The sequence below is a fragment of the Corvus cornix genome, chromosome 1A (genome assembly GCF_000738735.6).
Source record: "Corvus cornix cornix isolate S_Up_H32 chromosome 1A, ASM73873v5, whole genome shotgun sequence".
NCBI lineage: Eukaryota > Metazoa > Chordata > Aves > Passeriformes > Corvidae > Corvus > Corvus cornix.
Genome location: NC_047057.1, coordinates 15,851,359 through 15,876,201, shown reverse-complemented (window position 1 = coordinate 15,876,201; position 24,843 = coordinate 15,851,359). Strand labels below are relative to the sequence as shown.

The window sequence follows — 24,843 nt, the reverse complement described above, 5'->3', positions numbered from 1 at the left end:
AGCAAGATAAGGCTGAGAGAATTTACTGTTTCTGCAGCTTGATGCACCAACGTATCTGCAGTTCTGCTAAACCCAAATGATGAAGAGTCCTGAGTCAGACATGAGAAATCGTGACACTTCTTCTAAAAACTTATGACTACTAAGCATTTATAAAAGCTGCATATCTCAAATGTCCTTGGCATTTGGGAGGTGGGGACATGGTGGGGGAGGAAGAAAGGCAAAGGGAATGCTTATTACTGGGAAATAATTAGCAGAGAAAATAACTTTACAACCTCCTTACTGGAGATCTTAGTAGGCAGATTTGAACACTAATACCACGCATATACACCACATAATAATCTCACATAAATGTGTTCAAATTTTTCTTAACTTCCTTACTATATTTTGACTTTGAGTAAGCACTTTGTCTAAGGACGACACTAGACAATTCTATAAAATTTATATTCCCTTGATTAACTTGTTAGGTCACATATTCTTTGCCCATTTCTTGGCTTGTATGATAGGAAGATACTGGTCTGCCTATTACACATTTTATAATTAAATAATAAATTTTTGCTAATAACTTTAAATGAATGCATAAGAACTTCAGCTAAAATACAGTTTAAATGACAGTCATCTGTGGGCAGATAGTCGCTCCCAAATGTACTTACAGTCTCTGGGCCCACAAGCCCAAAAGGTGAGTTTCTGACTTCATTTGAAGTCTTTTAATTTTTCTAAATTTCTTACAATGACCAGTCTACTTGATTACAAGGGTAGTGCCACTCTACTTTCCTTCTGGACACAGTTGGAAACCCTGATAAAGGTGAAATAATTTGACAGCAAAAGTCTTCCCCAAAAGAAACCGAGACCCCAAAATAGAACAGAACAGAAAACAAAACCAAAATCCAATTATAATAAAAGTCCTTTCCCAGGCTGTATTATTTTTACTGAACAGATCTTACAGGGCTACTTGAACAAAATACATAACTTTACTTTTGCTCCTGCAGTGATGCTTTGCCACTATTTTCTTCCAGTTCCCTACATGTCAGCCTCTACAGAATGCAGGTTTAGTAAGATGGCTACAGAGACAGGCCAAAACAGCTTGCCTTAGTTTTAATGGAACCTTCCAGATATATTTTCACAGGTTTTCCAAAATGTTAAATTGTATCATAATTCTGATGAATTCTGAAGTCATTCTGTTTTGAAATTTAAAGATTTGTGTAAATGCATTCAATGTGCACTGTAAAAACTGGCAAAAGTAGTACTTTGAAGGAAAAATAGAATATATTATCCTAAAATCACATTTTTAAAAGCTTAAACCAGGTTCTGACTTCTGGGATAGATATATTCTGAAACACACATTCATCATTTAAGTAAATGATATAGTATACACTGAAATGAAAACAGTACACTGAAAATACAATAGAAATAGAATGGTTTGGCTGTCATTAGTGATCATTCAGTATAACCTTGAAAGCACTTGACTGTCATGACAGCACCGGTATGCTTTGCCATGTATAAATTTAAATAAGGGAACATCTGTAATTTTTTTTTTTTCCAAAATCCGTAACAAAACAGAAACAAAGGAAAAAAACAAAAGGAATTCTTAGTTAACATACAGAGACTTCCTCCATGTGTTTTGAAAGAGCATCTTTGTTGTGAATTCCTAGAGATCATGGCCACCAAGAAGGAGCAGGCTGAACCCCTGTCCCCACAGATGGGGAGAGGACTGTAACCTATGAATCCTGGAGGAGCCCAGACAGAGGAACAGGAGACCAGAACAGGAACACTGCCAAAACATGGTGAGTCTTGGACGTTGCCAAAGACAAATACACCCAGCTTCCTACAAAAGGCTACACTAGAGACAACTGAACAATTACTGAAAAAACCCTCGAAGTCACAGCCACTGCCAAATTACCCATGGCAGGGAGCCTTCCTCCGCCTTATTTAAGAGTGAGCATTTTTTTACTTGTCAGTGGTAATCACACCAGGATTGGTCCCTCAATATTTTAAGTAGACAATCTCTCATGTCCTGTTAAAATATTAACTTTTGGGGCTTTAGGGAACCTCTCACAGATTATTTCCATAACACCTAGTGCTGGGATAGACCACATTAAAACTAATTTCTCTTTATGCTGCTATAAATCAAATAGCAAATGCAATTTAATGTTAAATTTTTAATCTTTTTAAAACACTGATGAGCCAATCATTTAAGACTAGCCAGCAACACTTAAACAATCATTCTTTCATTCATTGCATTTTCCAATACAACAATACCTAAAGAGGAAGAAAGCACTATATTTACAGGTATACAAAAAGAGGGGTAATAGGAACCATTGAATGTTCAGATGAAATATCTCATTCCAGCATCAGTGTTTTACAGGGTATTAAAAGTTATTGTTACTGCTATTGTAAATAAATTATAAATTATAGAAACCTTAAAAATACGGTGTTTATAAAAGAACGTTGGTCACACATGGGTTTTATTTCCTTTGTCTTTTTCATACCTTTCTATAAAACTACATATATACTGTGGGAAAATAAATATATCATTGTTTTCTAGGGAAGTATTTGTCCCTTTTAATATGTCTACTGCTTTTTAACAATTCAATCTTATGTTTATAGTGTTTTAATTAATAGAGACTAATTATTTTTTTTTTAGAACTTTTTCCATGTTATTTATTCACTAAAAGTATTTATTCACTACATTTCTGACTGTGTATAAAATTTTAATGAAAATTCATCTGCCTTGAATCTCTATTTTACTTGGTAGTAGAAGGAAAAAGTAATTTGAATTATTAAAAAACCTCGAGTGTGAATAGAAAAGACCCCCACCCATGGAATAGCTGTGCCAAAGCAATTTTTTTGTGTGAGTAAAATGTTTAAAATCCCATTAGGACTCAAGCTCTTAAATGAAATTTAAGTTTCACAAAAAGCTTTCCATGTTCTCAAGAGGGGGTGATTTTCAAATATATATAGCTAGTGTCATATTAAGTTCTTAAGGACTGAATTTTTCAAAAAGGCTGCTAGGAATATTTTCAGTGACATTCAGCAAATGTTTCTTAATAAGATCCTTCAGATTCAGATCTCGCAATAAACTTTTTATACATGATCCCCAGTGCCCTATGGGGATTCTTTCTGAGGTCAGAGTCCCAGCCAAAGTTATTTGAATTCTTTCAAATTATAAGCATTAAGTAGTAACTTGAAAATCTGACTACTTAAAGTAAGTGCTGTCAGTTTTTATCTTAAATAATGGCCTATGATGTTCACATAATTATTTTGAAAACAGTATTATATTAAAACTGTGTTCTTCAAAAAGTTGTATTTCATTCTAATACGAGGCTCCTACTGTGAGCAGAATTCTTTGTTCACACTATTTATTTCCATAGTAATTGTAATAAACTAATTTCACTGTCAGAACAGTCCAAGGTATCCAGAGATATGTCCTTTGGAATAGAATTTTCCAATCAAAAAGGGAAAGACCTGGTTTTTAAAAAATTCTAATTAAATCTGGATCAAGTTTAGCTCTAGTCACTCCCAAGTTAGGAATAAAATTTTCATTTTCTTAAAAAAAACTCAAAAGTTATCTGCCTATCTGCTAATACATTTATTATGTTTGTGTGTACATTTTTATACTGAAAAGATGTGCATTTTTCAGCATATTTTCACTGAGATGGCCAGTTTACTAAGGGTGATCACAGAAGATACTTTAGTGATGTACAGCGTTGACTCAGTAATTAAAGGAGGCCTACAAGAAAGATGGAAATAACACTTCCTATTCATGAGGTTCTTTTCCACTTCTGATTTAATTTTCTGGCTTTCAGTTCATGCTTAATCTCAGATTACTGTGCTGTTCTATGTCAAAAGACTTGACTAACTGATCATTTATTTCAGTCCAATAAATTGACTCAAACAGTTTTATTCAGTCATCCATGTCCGGTTCTTGGTTAAGAAAACTCTCCTTAACCTCAATTTCTGGTTTTCTGTGCTCATTAAAATTTGGGTTTATTTTATGCAGGCTCATATACCATAGCAGACAAATAGTCAAGCTTCAGCCCCAGATCTGGAATGGTCTCCTCACTCCTCCATGCCTGGAGATTGACAGAAGTTGATGAACACATTAAAGAACTTTTCCTTTAGAGCTGCTTGTTCAAAGTGCCATCCTCTACATCAGGGTTAAGCATAAACCCAAAATATTTCTTCTAGAAAACCTTACTGAAATAATAAAAAGTTGTTGAGCTCCTGCAGTATAAAGATAGGCATTCTAAACAATACAGTAAAAAGCTATCTAATTCTTATAATGATGTGTCTGCATCAACTTTTAAACTTGAATCCACTGAACATATTCGAGCTCTGAAGTGCACATTTGTCTTAATTCTGTCTTTCGAACATCTCTCAAGAAAATGTACAGAAGATATATGACGGCACAGAAGCCTTGAATTTCAACAGAAGTAAAGAGCACTTTTAACATAGTTGATGATGATGTCTATGAACTAAAAAAAAGGAGTTATGTAACTGACAGGAAATTTAGGGAACAAGAGCAAGGAAAGCACTGTAAATGTTCTTTAGGAAAATGAAACTGAAGTGTCATATCCTTTCATTTAGTATATTTTTATTCTATTAAATATAATTATTTTTCCTTCAAGTTTTGATGAAGATGAGGTTGCTAGGAAATTCTTTCTGATTTCAGGTGTGCCTGTGTAAATATGGAGTAACCAATTTACACTGATGACAGCTCCTGGACAGAAATAAGAACAGCTATGGAGTAATTCTGATGTTTGTTCATGACTAAAATACGGAAATGTTGTTACAAAAGAGACAAAACTCAATGATCAGCTGTCGTCTCCTAGTCTCAAGTCAATATCTGTAGTAAGTTATGAGAAATTAGATTTATGCCATGCCTGTAAATCCCTCATTCCTCCTCAGTAGAGCTGCACTCAAGATTGCTTTGGAACCATGAATCCACATTTATGGCTCTTAAATCTCCAATTAGTCTGCCATTAATATTAAGATATAAGTGATTATTCTCTGTGTCGCAGGTTTTAAAGGAATGATAGTAACAAAGCTCTCCTTACACTGATATTGCCTTTGATAGCAGGGCCTGAGTACATGTTTACTTTTATGGGTTGAAGGGCATTTACTGCTTGTGTAAATGCTACTGTGACTGCAGCACTCACTACCTGTATCTATGCAGCATTTTGGCATGACCTCACTGGGTGATGATAACTAGATTACACCTTTCACATGTTAATGCTAGTGGCCATACCAAATGTGTGGCCAATATCCCTCCACACACACACCCAAGGACCTATCCAGCGTATTTCGATAAGAAAAAGCCTTTCAACTCTCTACTAAAATTCCTGTACAGCAATGCTGCCTATTGCTGCACCAGGGACTTCAAATTAGGTCTGCTAGCAGAATTCATTCATCTGTTTCTATCACAAGAAATAAATAGAAAATAAATAGAATAGGTTTTTTATTACGCCCTTGACAATGGTGGAAATATAGACCATCCTAATAGCAAATCTGCTTCTCTCTTCCTCTTAGGAGATGGCCTAGATTGCATCTTTTGTCTAGGCGAATCTCCCCTTAGCTGAGAAAACCAGCTTTGAGGGATCATTATAGACTGCCACCCTCAAGCTAGTGTTAAGAGAGATGTACATGAAAAATCAACTTCAATAGGGGCCTTTCTTCAGAGCTTGCAAGTCTGTGTAACTCTCCCTCACTGGTTCACTTTTGTTTGCTTAATTTTACCATAAACAAAGAGATTCTAAACACAGAATATAAATAACTGAAACTTTCTGGTTTTTTTAGGATTTTATTGACTAGTAAACAGAGTATTATAATACTTTAGATCTAAATTTTTCTACAAGATCATAGTGTGGCAAGAAATATGGAACTAAAATTCCAAGTTGTATGTGTGAAAATAAATTCTTTTAGTAGTTGTAATTCTGGTGTAGATGATGATGAAGGCTATGCCTTTATGAACACCCAGCACTCTGAAAACATGAACTCCATCACTGGTCCAAGAATTTGACAGCAAGTTATTGGCATAGATGTAATGCAAATGTCTGGTTTGAGAAAATGGATGTGACTTGGAGATTGACCAGCTCCTAGCCATATTCACAAATAAGTATTTGACTGATGCTTACAGGAACTCTTGCCATGGGATTTTGAGTTCTCGAGATTCCCCCAGACAGCTCCTGCTACGACTAATCTAATTTATGTGTTGATTAAACACCCTGGATAGGAGCTCCCAGAGAATCCCAGGTAGTTGCTGCTGCAGAAATTATCAGATTGTACATAGATAGGGCAATTGTAAATAGAAACCATGATGAAGAATATGAAAGATGAAGAAATTGTCATTTTTAAATTGTAAAGATGTTTGAGAGATGTTTTGTCTGCAGTTAAAACATCTGATAGAAACAGATCACATATGCTGGGGCAGTTGCATAGTAGAACAGCTGGTTTATAAAAATTTAGTAGAACAGTAGCTTGCAGAGTCTCAATCCAGCTGAAGATGCAACAAGAACCCTTGCAATGGAGGCTACCATGACTGTCCCAAAAGCAACTGACCATCCTGTTTGAGAGACCTGATTACCCTTCCAATAATTACTCGCTGCCAACATCAGAGTATAATTCATCAGGAATAATTCCTTTGGGGGAAGCATGCTGTCGCTGTCTGTGCAAGAGTAGATATGGGTCTGTGTTTTTTTAAGAATGGTTCCCCAAACAGATGGCTGCACTCTGCTCAGCAGCTCTGTTAGCAGGCAAATGACTCTCCGACTCTCTAGAGCCTCCTAAGACATGCATGTTGGATCATGAACAGTGACCACCTACCATAGATGTAAAACATATGCCACCTACATGTTACGAAACTTCCCAGTCCTAAACTGCAAACAGCCAAGCAATTTTTTCTGTGGACAGGACATGAATTACCTTTGCATAGGTTATGATCTGCATGCCTCATTGCCATTAGTCTCACAGTTCTCTACCTAGAAATCCAGGCCACTAAGGGAGTTCAATCAAAAATTAACGTTTTATATGTGAGAATGGCATTTTCAAGCGCCTGAAGGGAAGAGATTTTTTTTTTAGGCTTTTTTTTTAAGGAAAAATTGAACTGAAGCTTAACTCCTGTCGTGTGGCAAACAAGTCCAAATAATAAAGCCTTCAATTAGCTATGAGCTACTGCATTCTCAGGTACAGCCTCAACAACGGTATCCCAAATGCCTTTTGAGTCACTGTGTCATGCTGTAGCCTGCAGCAGGGTGTTGTGTAGTGCTGACAAGAAGTGATCCTAACTGCAGATCACTTTTACTTTTCCTAACATTATCACAGGCACAAAGTCTGAGTTCTGTGATGGGATGGTAAAACATTGGCTAGAAAATACCTTTATACTCATGTTTCTAGTTAGAAAAAATGCTCCCTTTTGCTATTCCATGTATTATCCCATCCTTTAAGCACCCACTAAACAAGATTGAAGGCGCCACTGTAAGAGTATGTGCTCTCCCAAGGTCTAGTGTCAGGCATGCCTAGCAGGATAACACTTATGAAAAGGATGTTCTCCTCTTATTCAAACAAACAAACAAAAAAAACAACAAAAACCCACTTTATGGCAGATTGCCTGGAATGCACCTTTCATAAGGCCTATCTCTACCAGAGATATACCTTGTGTTACCAGTACTGTCATTCTTGTACTCGAGGCACTCTGAAGGTGGCTGTAATGATGTGCCAAGGACCTGGGAATCTTTAAGGAGTCTGAACATTTTAGGCATATTTATCCAAACAGAGAAAAAAATTGACACTGCTCCCATAATCAAAGTCATCATGCTCATGTTTATGTGTCATTTGGGTCTAAGGTCACATTCCAGGCAGCAATGTGCCCCTGATCCTTTGTGTCTCCTAGCTGATATGCAGCTGGCTGCTCTTCTGTCAGACAAGTTTTAGTCTGAGGGGAAAAGACTTTTTTCACAGCAGGTTTGCCTAAGATTGGCTTCTAAGAAAAATCTTTGGAGATCTTAAAAAAGCAACTATCTTATCTTCCAGAAATTATCAGATTCTGATGGGGTTAACAACACAGAGCAGACACAGTAATATAAATCCAGGGGAGACTCACTGTTCAGAAGTAAATGGCTATACTGGCAAATCATTTTAAGGCGAGATGATCTGATCCCTCACTAAAGACCTATATCAATCTCCTTCCCTGCGCCACACCAGATGGTACCAGCTCTTGAGATCTCTGCCCAGAAAAAAAAAGACCTGGTCTGCCTTCACTGTGTGAAAAACAGCATGCCTGCAGTGGTTCTATATTTTGTCTCCATATCCTCTTTTACATGATGAGTATCTCAAGCATAAGGAACCATCAATGAATTTAATTCTTCTGAAAGTGGAGTGGACATTTCAGTATTGGCTTGTTGTCTGTTCCAGCTGTGCCATCATGCTCTTCCTGATTGAATTTAAATGTAAACTGAAGGGACTACTGAAATCATGATAAGCTGCTTATGGAAGTCTAGACGAGCTGGTGTTGCTGCTAAATGTTACCTTAGCAATCAGTCCCCGTGACAAACGGTTCTGCATCTGATGGTTTGCAAATAGACTGCTATGCTGATAGCTGTAGGACAGCTATTGCCACCTCTGTCACAGAAGAGCTCTGTTTTTCTCCAAACAGAGTTAATGCTGGAAGTAGAGAAGAGAGAATTGCTTCTGAAACTTTCATCTCACTGCAAAGTGTTAAACCCTACTGATCCCTGCCTCTAGAGTGCCAGAGCCTGCTTTACTGCACCAAGGAGCATTTCAATGCAACCATGAGACACAGCCCCTGTCACCAGGGAATTCCCAATTAACCTGCTTCAGCAACTCGTACAAAAAAAGCTATATGCAGTCTATAGATTTTTATCCTAATTGGAGGTGTCTTGACTGTTCCTGCAATTCGTGTTATACCTGCTGAACATGAACTGGGACTTGGATGTTATAACTTCACCAATAAATTTACATCTGTAAAGTGCATATCAGCTATTGGTGGTAGGGAGGCACTTTTCAGAACACAGCTTACTGGCTTGGACAAAGTGATTCTGTATGTAACAAGAATACAGGCTAGAGGGTGACCTGTCTGTCACATTCCTAAGGTCTGCTTTTCTATCTACTAACATTCAATCAGCACTTCAGCAGGAAGGGCACAGAGACACAGGTAATTCAAGCAGGCCTCTCAGAAGGTGAGAGCTTTTATAAATGAAGTCCATTTCAGATACAGAAAATGCCACTGATCTGAAGTAGGATTGTTTTTGTGATTGTTTAATTGAAATTCAAAGGCACATGATTGTTTTGACACATTTTTCTTCTTTTTTAATTATGGCTTTCCTCCCCTCCTCCCCAAATAACAAGTGCTATAGTATTTTTTTTATACAAGATTTTCCAAGGAAAAGGAAAGAAAAGCTGATGTTCAGAAAACACTCAGCTGAAGATCTCCAAGAACATAGTCTGTTTAAATGTGCTCTTGATATGGGCAACATTTTCCCGGAACAAAAAGGCACCATTTCAATTTTTGAGGGCTGCCATCTATAAATAAGAGGCAAAGGAGGGGGTTAAGCAATAAAACTTTTACACCCATAGTAAGGCAAGAGGAGAGAAGAGGCAATGGGAATCAGTGTCCACAGTTTCTTCAAGTTACAGTAAATGTCTACGAGCAAGTAAGCAGATGCAGTGCTGCTAATAAATGCTGCAACCATATCTTTGGTGAATACGAGGCTCTTCATCCTGATGACAACCAAGTTGCCAGTTTGCCACTTTCTTCTCCACTTCTTAACTATCTTCTCATGTTGTATAAAAGCAACATCTTTTTAACCTTCACTAGTTATAATCCTATTGGTTTAAAGACATCAGCAGTTGTTTAAACAAATTTCTTTTTTCCTGTATAAAATAATCATTGTATGACTCAGAACTCTTACAGCTCTTTTAAGAACAAGAACATTATATATTTTAAGGGAATTAATACCTTTCCCCAGTGAAAATAAGAGTTGTTTTTTTTTCTTGACAGTCTATTCTGAGAGCAGACTCTCAGTCTACAATCACCTCCTCACAAAGTCCCTATTCTTAGGCCATTCTCTGCTCAGTTCAGACCTCATCTGCTCTCTGCCAATTATATTAGGCCAGATGCACAAGAGTATTCAGGCACTAAAATATCTTCGGTGGTGAACGGAACTGGACATCTAAGAAGGTGCAAAATGCTCTAAAGTTAATTAGCAGCTGCTCTTACCAATTTGAAAATTTTAACAAAACTTCTCCATCTCTATTTGTGCTTCATTACATTCATTCTCATGTATTTTTATACAGTAGTTCCAGAAAACTTCACATATTCCAATGGTTAAAATGCTGAAAAGTTAAAATGCTGATCAGTTAATGAGTAGTCATTATTTCTAGAAAGCCTTATGGTTAACCATCAGTAAAAAGAACTAGAATGGGAACTGTGGAAAAGTCTGTGTATAAAATTTATCATCAGTATCTATCAGTATTTTCATTATTTAGAAAAATATTCTACATCCAAAATCTGTACTTATTTATCAACACATCATTCATCCAATGCCTGTCTGCCATTTAAACAAGATGATAATTTTAATATATAGTTTTCTTAGCCATTGATTGCAAGAAAGTTTTTCAACTCAATCCATAGTAAATTTTCAGAAGGCAAACTGACTCAATTTCCATACAGAAATCTCTGTGCAGTAAACAGGTACCTTTCTTCACTGTGGCCTAAAGTATTTTTTATTCTTTCTAGATGTGCCATACTCACTGATTGAAAATATCTTAAGGAAGAAGCTGGAGCTTTGTTCATTTAATGCTTTTTTGCTTCATTGCTTATGACACCTATAATTTATGAAAATGGATAAATTAGTCCTAAAACTTACTTGTGACATTTTTATCTTTTTGGGGATGGGATAGTGAATTTTGCCGCATTGCATGGCCTTACACAAAATCATAGTTACTACTGACAACCTGGAAATAACTTTGGTAAGTCTGCTTTGCTCGGTATTCCTGTTCCCTCTTTGGCCAAATACATAACTTGGAACAGGTTCCATTTGCGATTACTTCCAATCTGATTTTTCTTTTCCGAAGATTAAAACACCCTAAATAGGTTGTTTCTATGAACACATTTGCCTGTGAACTCCTTTTCCAAATTATTTCTGGGAAGTGAATAAATGAGGAAAAAGGTCAATAGAACTAAAGCTCTTTTGCAACTGAGATGTATGTTCATCAGAAAATGTTGCAGCATTTTTATAGATACAGTAATCAACCACATTTAATAATAATAATCGTTTCTGTATTTACTCTGTTGACTGAAACAAACTAGAAGGTACTATATAGATTATTGGCCTTATTGCAGGACATCTGCTGGAGTACCAGAAACAACCGAGTAGACCAGGAGCAGAATTTGTGACTAATGAGACAGAGTCAGAGGCATGGTCAGCTCTGAGTCACTGCCCCTTGCTCCACTGTGGGGGATAACACTCCTCATTATAAGCTATCTCCTGTCAGTGTGCTTCCATACAAATTCCATCGGTGTTTCCACCTATTTACTCTGGTCTGTGGAGAAACATGGGTTTGTTTTCATTTGTCAGCAGATCTTGAAAAAGGAAGACCTTTAAAAAATTAGAGCAATAAGTACTTATTAAGTAATCAGTTTGATCAACCACGAATGAGAGAAGATCCCTGCAACACGGATCTTCTGATTTTTTACTTTTGATTGCAGTTCCAACCTGACTTTATGTCTGAGTAAAGGTAATTATCAAGAATATGAAAGAGTTCAAATCATTCGAGTCTTCTGGAAAAATCAAACCATGAAGATCATTCTTGTCAAACCAATAATGAGCTGAACTCCTGTGCCATTGTCTACACAATGGCCTTTTATTTTCCTACAAGATATCTGTAATTCTCAAAAGCTGCTGCTATGCCTTACTTTTTCTTGCTGATCAAAAGTACATACTGTACAGCATTTACAGCTTTCAAAGATCAGGTCCCATTATAAAGGACTTTCTCCACTTTGATAAACACAAGATAGCATTTATTAAATCACAAAAGAGCATTGTTAAAATAATATTAAGGGTATAAATACAATCAGCAAAACCCAATGAATTAGTGATTTTTTTTTCCTTTCTGCATTATTCTCATCACACTAAGGTTTAAAGGTAATGCAGTCTTTAGGCACACAATGAGTTATTTCCTGTGCCAGACAGTAACTATCATTACTTCTGGGATGTAGTAAGGGACTGAAATTATTTCATAGTATAATAGAAGTGTCAGCTGGAGTCTCCTGCTTGAACCTGGACAATTGCCAGCAGCGCACAGGGGCAGCTCTGTCTGTGTCTGGCAGTCTTCAAGATGCCCAGGAGAGAGATTTCACAGCCTCCCTGTGCAACTTACTGCACTGAAATGCTACCTACCTTGTGACTTTTTCCCCTTGAAATATCCAATCTTAGTTTTTCAAGCTGCAGATTGTTACCACTGTAACAATTATGTTGTTGGAAATTGCTGCAAAGAGTTTGGCACTGAAATCACTCAAAAAAACAAAAACACCAAACCAAACAAACCCCAATCAACCAAAAAGCAACCTTGATACATCTGCTCTGGCAGCACAGAGTGAGCATGAGTAGGTGCACAAAAGTAGGCTCTAATGCTTGATATGTTGTCATGTCCCTTTTTTTTTTTGTCAGGCAGAACAGGAAAGAATCCCTGAAAAATTCAATCTTGTTTGGTTTTTCATTCCCAGAAAAACATGTATTATTACTCAAAAGTAACCCCATTTCTGACAGTTTAGTTAAGGAACTCACCATATTTAAAGTTTTCAAAAGAGAAATAGGAATCACTAAATAGTAACAGTACTGTTGCAATGCAGGGCATTAGTAATCAGAGATGTTAGAAGATGGTTCTGGAGTAAGGAGGCCTCCGAGCAAACACAAGACTTCTTGGTCTCTAATTAAGGAGAACATTTATTTATATACTAAGACAATACTTAAAGGAGCATTAAAAAATGCCTGAAATTCCTTTTGAAGCTGGAAGAGAATGAAATGTATTATAAGCTAAGATCCAGGATGACTAGATATTCCTTGTGTTAAAAGTGAATATTTAGCATCCTTGCATTTCTTCTCTTTTCTTTCTGTTAAAGAGTTCAGAAATCTAACTTAATACACAAGTCCCAAGTCATAAAGAGAAAAAATACATGCTTGCCTATTTTTAGTTATGAAACAGATGAATTCATTTGTGAATAAACTGTAGCATACTATAGCAAATTATAAATTCCTCAAGAACTTGATAATTTAAAAGAAATTAACTACAGAAGATAAGACCTATGCAAATGTCTTAGCTGGAATACAATACCTGTAGCACAATGCTGAAGTCTGCAGAGACCACAACTGAAAACATGAAGTGTGAAAGGAAACCTTTAGGAGTTGTAAAACAATACTTTAAAAGATTCTGAAGTTATAAATAGCACCATAGTTTATCTTTATTGAAAGGGGACTCCAGAGATTGTAATGGAAGATAAATCAACATAGCTGGCCTCTTTTCCAAAATCTGTTAGGCTGCTCTATTGGAAAGCAAAATACTTCTTCAATAATTTTTTTACAGCTATAATGCTTTATACATATGGATGGAAACAAAAGGCATAGCAACTTGAACACATAAGCAACTATACAAGGTAAAGGTCAGACAGAAAACTGAGTTATTATAGTTGAACTTCCCATTTTTGTTAGTTTATGAATACATTTATCAAATATGGGTGTGAATCTGGAGAATTAACCTGGAGGATGGATGTAAGGCCCCAAAACTCACACAACAAGACTTTTAAAATGGCTGACAGCTGTTCCTGTAGTCTGTACTAGATGCATAGGAGAAATACCAACAAGATATTCTCAAGAGGTCAAAACAAACAAAAAATACTTCACCAGCAACTTTAGAAAATCAGAGCACTTTGGAAAAAGGTTTAGCACAATATTCAATCAACATAAAACATTCCACAAAGCATTAACTTATCGCATTCAACCTCACAATCTCCAAGCCCATGGAATTTTAAATTACTTAAAAATTCAGAGAAGAGGGCAGTAGGAGATGAAGAAAGAGAGAAAGAAACAAATATAGCTACCATTTCTACTTCCAATGGTATTTAGCTAGCAGAAATTCTAGAGGAGATAAGATCAAGACATGTGCTTGCCTTATTTTCTGCTTTAAATACCCTTGGCCTTCCTGGGCCATTCCTCCAGGTGGGACTTCCAGTCATTTGGCCATTCACAAGTTGGGTTAGAGGCTCCAGGGGCAGGTGTGGGGCATTGACTCTGGTATGCCACGGATTGGCAGCCACTGCCAGGCTGGGATACTGGCTCTGAGGGTGGGGTGTACAGGGTAGGGCCTGATCTGCCCCTTCCTGCACACCTGGAAAATGTTTCAAGCCAGCAATCCTTCCAGTCTCTCACAATGGAAGAGATGATCCTACAGTGGAAAAAATAAAGACCCATCTCCCTGTTCAAGAATTTTCAATAATTCTTTTCTGAGATTCCCTAGAAAACCACAGAATAGAGGTCCCCTTTTGGTGATTGTGTAACTAGGAAGTGTTACAAAGTGTGATTAGAACTTCACAAAGAAGACTTTTAATGAAAGCTAGATACCTTGTGATGTGAAATTTTGCAAAATTTTACTCTTCTGGACTATGTAAATGTATCATGGTTTTTCTTTTCCTTTTCTTTTTTGATTGCCTTCAGGTTGGTTTTGGTGGCTCAATTTATTAAAAATGTAAGCATGAAAAATTAGTGCGATGGAAAGATTTTCACATAAACTTCATAATATGAAGCTCTGCATGAACCTTGTGTTATTTATGCACAACTGTGCATAAGCAGCACATAATAGTTTATGTTCAACTCTTGTTGCACAGGAAATTGTATTAAATCTCTGGTACATAAATGTTTGTCTGTTATAGCTTCTGGTATTTAAGACTTTTACTGTCCAAAGGTTTTAACCCTTCTCTTCCATATAGAAATGTAATTTGTAGTTGTCTCAAAAGAAAAGTTCTAGAGCCATTTTTCATTTCACGGATAATTCAAAAGTCCATTTTAGTACCAGTGGGGTTTTTTCAGTGTGTTTGTATTGTTATCCCCAAGGTGTTCCAATTGGTAGGCTGAATATTTCATTCCCAAGCATGCATTTCTGATTACCACTGACTTGTCTGATTATGAATTTAGTAGAGAAACTTGTTGAGGGCTGGTTTGGTAGACTACATAAATTATTAGAGGTAAAGCCCCTGCACCAGCTGGTATGGTTTTTTTGTATCACATCCTGCTCTCCACTGCAGGTGTCTGTCTCTCAAGGACTCTGCCTCTCCTGGTGGAGTGCTCCGCTTCTGACCAGGCACTGGAGTGCTCCGCCTCTTCATGGACTCAACCTTCCACCCTCCCTGCCTCATTTGTAGAAATGTTTATGTTTTTGTCATCTTAAGCACCTTTGAGGAATTTTCAAGGATACAGAGATGCTGCAGCTCCACATACTACTTTAACACAGCTTGTCCCAGACCAGCCATTTTTCAAGTCTGGCCACAGCAGCTCTCCTTGCTAAAGAACCAGGCTCTGAGCTTGAGCACATCTTTATATTTTACAGGCTTGTATTCGTTTATCTTAAACCCCTGGAATTTTCTCTGACACCACTGTGAGCATCAATACAGTAACATTCTTACCACAGTACTGCAGCCAGACACATTCCCTTTTTACTCCCATAAAAAGCAGCTCTAGCACCTTCAAAATGTTGCTGAAGACAATGAAACTGTTTAGCAGTTGTGCAAGATAGCTAAAACACATGCACATCAGAAAGACTAAAGTGCAATTATAAAATATGTCATGCTGTTAGTTTAGAAAAAAAACAATCAAATCCTAACAATGTAAACTGACTTTCCTTGTACTGAATTGCACTATTTATTTTGTTCCTTTCAATTACTGCACAAAGCTTTGGTTAGACATAGTGTTGTAATACATTCATGCTAATTTTTCAGACTCTTTTCCACAGCCTAATTTCTTCAGTGAATTGCTCATTTTTTTAGAGGTAGTAATAAGCATAGATCAAAAAGTAGCAAGGGCTATATACATGCAGAAACAAAATAAGGTTTGTGGGAAAGCTTACAGGCAGAAAATGCATGGCATGTGTGATAAGAAAATCCTGCAAAATTGTTTCGATGAGCCAGAGAAGGCAAGTTACAATGGTGCTGGACTTAATTTGTTTTTATTGTCTGTTCCAGTTTTCTAGTATAAAATGGGACCTTGTTGTTAGTCTCTCTATTTACAGTCACATTTTCTATTATGGGTAGTTTAGGTCTGGTAGTACTTACTGAACTGCTGTCTGTTTGGCATGATGAATTGGAACACCTTCCTTGGGAATGGAGAGAGACAGATCCACAGCCCCCTCAGTGCCTGAGGAGGCTTTAATAAGGTGTTTGTCACTATCCACTGACTTTATAAGGCTCCTGCATACTCAAGAGATTGGCTGAAAATCAATAGAAAAGGAATTAAGAGAAGAACAGAAAGAAAGAGAGAGAGGGATGGAGAAGGGGAAGACAAGAAAGCCCTCTTAGCAAAGAGGGTTCTGGATTTTAGACTGACAGGACTTGAACTGCTTCCCAGAAGAGCTCAAACTCCTGGGTTGCTCCCCTGCCCAGTCCTTCCACCAGGGATGAACCTCTCCAGAGACAATTGCTTCTGTCAGGTGTACTCTGGATGCCTCAAGTGAGAGCTTCATCCACTACAACTGGATCCAGGCAGATCCACCCATGGGCATGTGATTGCTTATTGCTGCTTTATAGCTTGGAAACCAGTCCCTGCTTGTGCAGGACCTATGTTTTTGCAGTCCCATATTAAGTGATGGCTAAATGCAGAATCTTAAAAGTTCTGCTTTTTTGGGATCATTAGCTACCTGAACTACTGCCTGAGCTCAGGGCTTTGAACCTATTTCATGTTAATGTACTGACTGCTCACATTCCCCCTAGACTCTACACAGCTCAGTACAAAGCTTTATTTTATTTTAGTTGTGTAGAAGGTATAATAGTTTTATGACTGTATGCTCTTTTGAGGATTAATGTATAAATTGCTAGTGAGTTTAGCCATGTGAAAATTTGAGGTCTAACATTTTTTAAATTTTGAAAACTTATTTTATTTCTGACATTTTTGAAAGGTATGTGAAGTTTTATTTAATAGTAAAAAGAAATAAATAAAAAATTCTGTGAATAGCATTTATCAAAGCCAATACCATATATTTTTTTCTGCAACCCTTACAGAGTTTTAGAAAAAAAGTAAGTCCAGTGATAAATGAGTTTGCATTTTTCACCATTCCTGAATCTTGTGACATGTTAAGTTCACTTAAACCAATTACTGACACAAATGCTGCAAAGTAGAATTAATAAAATGTGCTAACATATTATTTTTATTTAAAAAATTTATACATATGCCTTATTAAATACATAATGATTCAGATAAGTACCATACATCACATGAACAATTTTCTGCCAAACTTTTTTAGAAAGGCAATTAGACTCGTCAATCAATATGAATATAAAAATACCAACACAGTATCTGCTGTTTCACAGATATACTGGTATATGGAACAGCGGCTGAACAACACTTCAGAGAGCTGTGATAGTACTGAATTTTAAAAGACTAAACAGATGACCTGGGAAGTTTTAGTTTCTATGTCTAAAAGATAAGATTTGAAGTATATTTTCCATTAACAAAAGGCAGAAAAACATGAGATGTCATAAAATGTATCAATATTCTGCATAAAATTTGGGAATTTTCCTCAAACTTATACACACTGCTATCAATATAACTCCTTAATTTGAAATCTAGTTGAAACTGCTTATTCTATCAGATCCCATTACTAAAGTACCCCTACAGTATCTTCCATAGTAAAGGATGTATTCTCCAAATCTCTTATGCTTTAGATCAAACATGAAGTGAGTATAGTTTATTGCACATAGAAATGTTGTGTTGCAGTTTATTATTTGAAGTGATGGCTTCTGCAACTCTGCTTGAGCAGATAAATATAAAAGTCTAGAGGAAACATCTCTGCCGTCAACAAAGTTAAAGTAAGGACATGTAAATAGTATAACTAGTGCTGATAAACAAAAAGACTGAAGAGTTTGTCCTGTATAAGTCATAACCTTGATATTAACAGGCAGTCACAACATTAATTCAATGACTAATGCAATATTTCTATTTTTTCCATATGTCCTCTTGCCACTGAATGCACAATGTGGATGTGGAGCTGTTATGCATACTAAGCTTTTCCATTCTTAAAATGTCAAAGTTACATATGAACTTTCTACTTTCCTGCCTGGTAAGTATTCTTCTTAATTTGTGTGTCCTATCATTCCAAGAAACAGAAGATGCAGATATGATTTGTCTCTTTCAAACCTGTATTCTGTTTATACATTCATATCCATGTTACAAAACAGTATAAAGTCTGGGTTGTTTTTTTTTTTTTAAATGGAATTTCTCATTTTTCTTATAGTGGTACTCTGATGTTTTAAGAGCAACCTGTTTCCACTACCTTGGGAACATGGGGACCACGCCCCTCAAAACTTTAAAATCCTCAGAAAAATCTTCCTGAGCCCTATTTCCTCCTACAGAAAGCACAGTACTAGTAGCAAGTCTGGCACTACTACACGCTAAAACAAGAAATGCTCACCAAAATATGTATGTGAGCAGGAAATACATCATTCCTCTGCAGCAGTGTTTGGTGCCAATTCTCACAAGCTAAATAACGTTTGAACTGCCACTGGACATACACGTTTTATGACCATGGTTATAAGATGTTTTATAAGCAAAATAAACAATAGGTAAACATGGATTCCCTGAAGTTTAGAGAGGAACCCAAATAATAATTAACATTTTCAAACTGCTAATTTTCTGTAGGTTTTGGAAGAGGAGGTACTTTGTCATCAATACTTAGTTTTGTGATGAAGATAGGCATATTTAGAAAGGGATTAGAATATATTACTCAGGGCAGCACAGCCTGGACTACAGATGAGTCCATGTTGCTCCTTCATCATCGTTCATGCACAAATCCCAACTGTATCTAGATATGCATAGGTTCTGCTCAGAGGAGAGTCCTGTGATCCCTTTAATGAGCCAAATTCCACATACAGAGCATATGTCTATGTTGCCATATGTTGCAAAACTAGACATAATGGATCTCCTTTTGTCCACATTGTAGAATTATTTTACTCTTTGGATCTTTTTTGCTTTGTTTTGTTTTTGCTAGGGCTTGAGCTAGCTCTCTGTATGGCAAAGAGTCTGGACATTATCTTAAAGATAGACCATTCCAGGGAATTTATTTTCAGTGTTTTGAACAGAGAACATATTGATATGATAATTGCACATTATGGCATGTATTGTGCTCTTGATTGAGCTAAATCTCAGTCATATGGTTCTGAGACTGCACCAGTTGGTTTGGTCAGGGATCTCTTATTGGGACTGATATATTTGCTTGTATAGCCACTGTGACTTCATGTAGGTTGAGTAAACACAGACTGTGGCCCTCAAGGCAACTGAAGACCATCCTCTAGAGCTCAGGGGATCTGGCATATCTGAGAAGGCCTCCCACCTTATGTAAATAAACTATATCAGTGGTGTACTGAGCTGCCACATGGCCAATATTAATGGTTTAGTGAAATTCAGTATTCACTTTGTGTGCTGTCTGCACCTCTCCAAGTGCTCATGTGTACTTCTGCAGAACAGGATATCAAAGTGTGTTGGGAAGTTTTTAGGGTCTGCTATGAAAGTAGAGCTGGCATAGCTTGTGGTGTCTTAGAAATTTCAGACACAGAGCATCGTTCTTAAACACAGGCTAATTTGTTCAACTGTTTGGGGGGTTTTTTATACTATCTAGGGCAGTAGTAATTTCTGTAGCCAGAAATAATGGACAGGTACAATGGCATTAATGTAAACTTTTACAGCAAAATTACTTGAATCAATAGCTCTCTCCAGTTTCTAACCCTTATAAATTTCTTTCAGGTTACATAAGCAGTAATTTAAAAAGGTTGTTCTCAGCCCAGTTTAATTAACTAATGAAGTCATAACCAAGAAGAATTGACTTCTTTCCTGGGCCATGTTAAACTGCAAACATCAAAGTTTGAAGAGATTTTAGAGCCAAGGACTAATTGAAAATCCCAGTTTGAATATTGTTTCCTGGTCTCAACTCATTATATTATTCATACTGCTTTTCTATGAGTAATTTTAAGCTTCACCCATGTTCACAACTACTCTTAGTTTTTTTCAAATGCAATTTATACAATGCTTACTCCTCCTTCTTTATCGTCAATAAATATTTAAGAAAATAAGCTCAAGTAAATTTTTTACTACCTCCTGAGCAGCTTAACATCAATTGTATAACATGACTATAATACTCATCCAAAAAAAAATTTGATCCATATGGATTTTAGAAATCTGTATGGTAACAATAGTCCTTAAATACAGTAATGAAATGGAGCACAGTCATTATCTGGGCTTAATTTTCACAAAAGTGCATAGACCTTTAAATGTCATAATTAGACTCCTAGGGGAGTATGAGTGACATAAAGAATTTAGTATGTTCTATAGCATATGTAAAAACATTTCTCTTTTTTTTTTCCTTTTAGCCAGACTAACAGCAAGATTGTTTTAAAGCCTTAGGCAAAATAATTGTCAATATGTCTCCAGGTCTAATAGAAAAGGAAGCACTTACTTTCTAGCTTTCAAAAATTATGGGAAGATGATAAAGAAGAAATGAAAAGAATATTCGTGATACCAAGGGCACTTAGTGGTTTTGTTTAATTCCTCTCAGGCCTCAGTCATCACAAGTTACAACTTTTGTATAGATGACATTCGAGGATTGCAGCCTGAATTAGTTAAAGATGCGAATCTAAGCTTCATTGGCTAAACCATATTGAATCCATGTATTTGATTTAATCAAATTTAGTGGAAAGAATTAACTTAATTCCCTAAATTAAAGCCACTTCACACACTATTTATCTTAACTTTAGTACGTTACTGTATTTTCCTCAAAGACAGGACACAGAGTCAGCGTTACTACATCAAAAAATGCATTTATAACACTCTGAGTTAATCTTTCAAGTTAATGTTTTTAATTCAACATGGAAAGGATCATCCTAGCAATGCCATACTGTAGTTTCTCTGCTTCTGTTGTGGTTAACATTTCAACCTGTGCAGAATAAAGAACATCTGTTTTTAAGACTTTATAACATTTTTTTCTAGTACATGTTTAATTTTCATTTCATTTACAGTAAATATGTCAACTTACCATATGTCAATCGACCTACCATAAAACCTCATGTTTTTTTGAATGCATCCTCCATGTTTCATTTTTAGCTGTCTCTTTCAAGGCAGACATTCTAAGGCATGATGAAAATGGTTTTACTGAGGACCTAATGTGTGGATTTCCACTTTTCACTCATGATCCTATCCAGGTCTTCTATAGATAAATGCTTAGAGTAGTGCAGGGAAAGCCTGAAGTTTTGATCAGCTCAACAAAAGTTGACTGCCATGCAGAGCGGCTCATCCTTGTCCACAGCTCAGACCTATTCTAACATTGCAGCCGTGACTCGCAGCTGAGCTCAAATGTGGTAAAATCAGACACGGTGAAACAACATGAGGTGAATTCCCACAATTACTTCAATGAACGTATTTTAAGTTGCATTAGTCATTGGCAGAATTAAGACATGCACTACAGTAAGAAGCAATTCCTTACACACTGAGCATGGCTCCATGTGTCTACTTATGGCCCCTGTCTAGGCATTTCACAGAGAAAAGCAGAGTCACACAGGCTTTCCTCTTCCCATTGTTAAAATATCTTCAGGGCATTTCAGCTTTTCCTTAAATTTCACTTACATAATTTACCATCGGTGTTTGTTTTTTTAGTGTAATCATACTCATTTTAAAGATGTCTTGTCTTCGGATTTGGGAATTATCTTTTAACACATATACATCATATTTTTAAAAAATGAACATGAAAAGTCATTGTCAAAAAATGGTGAAACATCATTAAACATACATTCTCTATTAGAGATATTTCTGTATTGCTAAGTCACTCTCTGAAAGTGCTGCTTCTCTGACACTTTCTGGGAAGAATTGATAGGACGTTGGAAGCAATGCAGTTGTCCTGTAAATCAATGATGATATATATCTTACAATATCTATGCAAGTCTGAGGGACAAAAGACCTTCCATGTTTCCTCCACTAATGTTTCCAGCAATGTTATCATGCCTGTAGAACTGGTTACAACACTATTTCCATACTCACAGGAAGAGCATTGTATTTTGAGATATTGGCAAGGGTATTTTGAATAAGGCCCTATATAAATATTTATTTATTTATTTATTTATTTATATAAGGACTAACTGTAGCTTGCAAGTGAGGATTGCTCATGAGAAAATTAATAAAGCAAGAAAGTGTCTAAATTATCTAATAAAATAAATGCAGTGATTCTACAATAAAGCCATAAACTCGTTAAACTTGATTCTGCTCTCTCTAAGATGTTAGGCTGTCTGAAAAAAGCTGTGTCTTACTTTGAATTTACTACCAATACATAGAATGTAAAGGCAATGAGACCAATATCTCTGAATTTAAAACTGTCTGGATTTTCTGCCTCATTTTAAACTAGAAATATACCACCAATTAGATTATTTCAGAAAGTATTTTAAGAAACAAAGATTTATGTCTATTTGTCCTAACTGATGTATTTTGCATTTTGTGTTCTGGAAATTTTTATTATGTTTTTCCCCTGACATTGCATTTGTTTTAGGAAACAGAAAATACACAATTATAAAAATATTTTTTTAGGCATGTGCTATAGAATCATGATACAGGACAACACTGTATTAAAACCCAATGGCACAAGGATGTTTTTTCTGGGCTTTCATGTAGCACAACTTAAGTCTCTTAAGTTGTCTTCATTGCTTAAAATAGCTTGTCAGAAAACAGAAAACTCAGATAGCCATAGGTTACTGCAGACAAGACCTTTAGATGATTCTAGCTTTGAGCATATGAGGTGAATATGATCAGTTATTTTGTAGGCAGCTGTTTCTGTCCCTGTGCCTTCAAGCCCTACCCAGTTGGCTGAGATGTGAACAGAAACCCCAAGGGGTGCAATTTTTGAAATGGATCCAAAGCAGCTTTCCTCATGCTGTGCTTCATGTAAGTTTTATTTTTTATCATGATGACATAAGTTAAAAATAGCTGGGATGTTTGTACTGTTCATGAAATAGCAAATACTCTGGGTTTCTCGCTGTCAAAATTAGACAAACCAAATTAGTCTGACAGCTGTGTTCCTACTGTCATTCTTGTGTGAACTGGTACTGCTGGGAGAGAAACTGATAGTGATACAGGAAAAAAAACCTGCATCTTGGTAGACAATTCCACAAAAAAGGGATGTGTTGACAACTTGATACACAGTAGCCTTCAGAAAGTGGTCACCTCATGGATTAGACTGAATTTTGAATTCATAAATTTAGAAGTAACTTTGGAATCAATTGTGAAAATTCTTTAGGGGAGGCTTGCTTGCTTTCTTGCTTTCTTGCTTTCTTTCTTTCTCTTTCTTTCTTTCTTTCTTTCTTTCTTTCTTTCTTTCTTTCTTTCTTTCTTTTCTTTCTTTCTCTTTCTTTCTCTTTCTTTCTTTTTCTCTCTTTTATTTTTTTTAATATCATAAATAATTCCACCTTAGTATTCACTGCACTCTATAATAAATACATCATAAGGGAAAAGCTAGTCCGTGGAAAATTGAGGAAAAAATGCAGTTGGCAAGAAAAGACACTTGAATTAAAAGAAAAAATCCTTCAGCTGCCAAAAGCGAGAAAATTTTAATCAGTCTTTTGATTTTTGTGTTCTGCTTTTTCTCATTTCTTTTGATTCCCAACTAGTTTTGATTTGTGCATAAAACCCTAATCATCCAAAATTAGAGCACATAAAGGGTATTTTACATTTCTCTTACCTTTCAATATTCTGTAGTGCATTTTCTGTGGTTTCTTTAGCACTTGACTTTTGGTTAACTTCCGACTATGCCCACACAGAAAAGTGAGGTGATGACCATTACATGTGTCCCAGTCTCCTGAGTGATGGGTCTGAGAGTGTGTATCCAGGTCTGGCGTTCACTGGCAGAGGGGAATGTGCAGGAAATTGGCTGGAGAACAACTGCCCCATCTGCAGCCTCCCCAGTCATTGAAAAGACAGAATCAAAGCTTGAATCATCCCCAGCTCCATTTATACACTAAATTTCTGGTTGCCATTTAACCACTATGACATATTTTTTAGTTCCAGAATTAATTATTCACACAAACAACCTAAAGTTTATAACCAGCTCTCTCTAACTCATTGCTTGATTTCAGCAGCTCACAAAACCTTATGGGGTCTCAATTTATGCATCTTTTAAACAGAAATAGCTAGGCAGTAGTTATTTCAAGACTAAAAGGGTGCCATAATGTTATTTTGCCTCTGCTGGCCTTCTGCAATATAAGTAAAATCAAATATATGCTTTTGCTTGTATTCAAAGATTCTAAATACTCCGTTTAGGAAGACTGGGAGAAATCACTGGATATTATTACTTTGTGTGGTTGAAAAATGCTAAAAACCTTCTTCCCTTCTTCACTCTATCATTTGGTGAAAGAAAACCAAGAAATTAATCTGAGACACAAAGCAACCACATGCATATGATCAGATAACAAAAGCCTGCCAGAAATTTTGTACAATCTAACTGTTCTTGAGTTTAGCTGGAATTATTCAATTTCCTTGACTTTGTTCTTCAGCTGGAAGAAAAATAAGGGAGTTCTAAGCTTCCCTCAGAAAATGCTAACAG

General features: G+C 36.3%; 1 long non-coding RNA gene across 9 annotated transcripts in view; it reads left to right on the top strand.

The window, feature by feature from the left end:
• Positions 1-24,843, top strand: part of LOC109144125 — a 115,888-nt gene that overhangs the window by 42,536 nt on the left and 48,509 nt on the right. For 7 of the 9 annotated variants that reach the window (XR_005604455.1, XR_005604452.1, XR_005604451.1 and 4 more), the window contains one exon: positions 1,650-23,189. This is a non-coding gene — a long non-coding RNA (uncharacterized LOC109144125). The remainder of the gene's footprint in view (positions 1-1,649; positions 23,190-24,843) is intronic. The other 2 variants (XR_005604453.1, XR_002044650.3) reach the window with 2 other exon arrangements.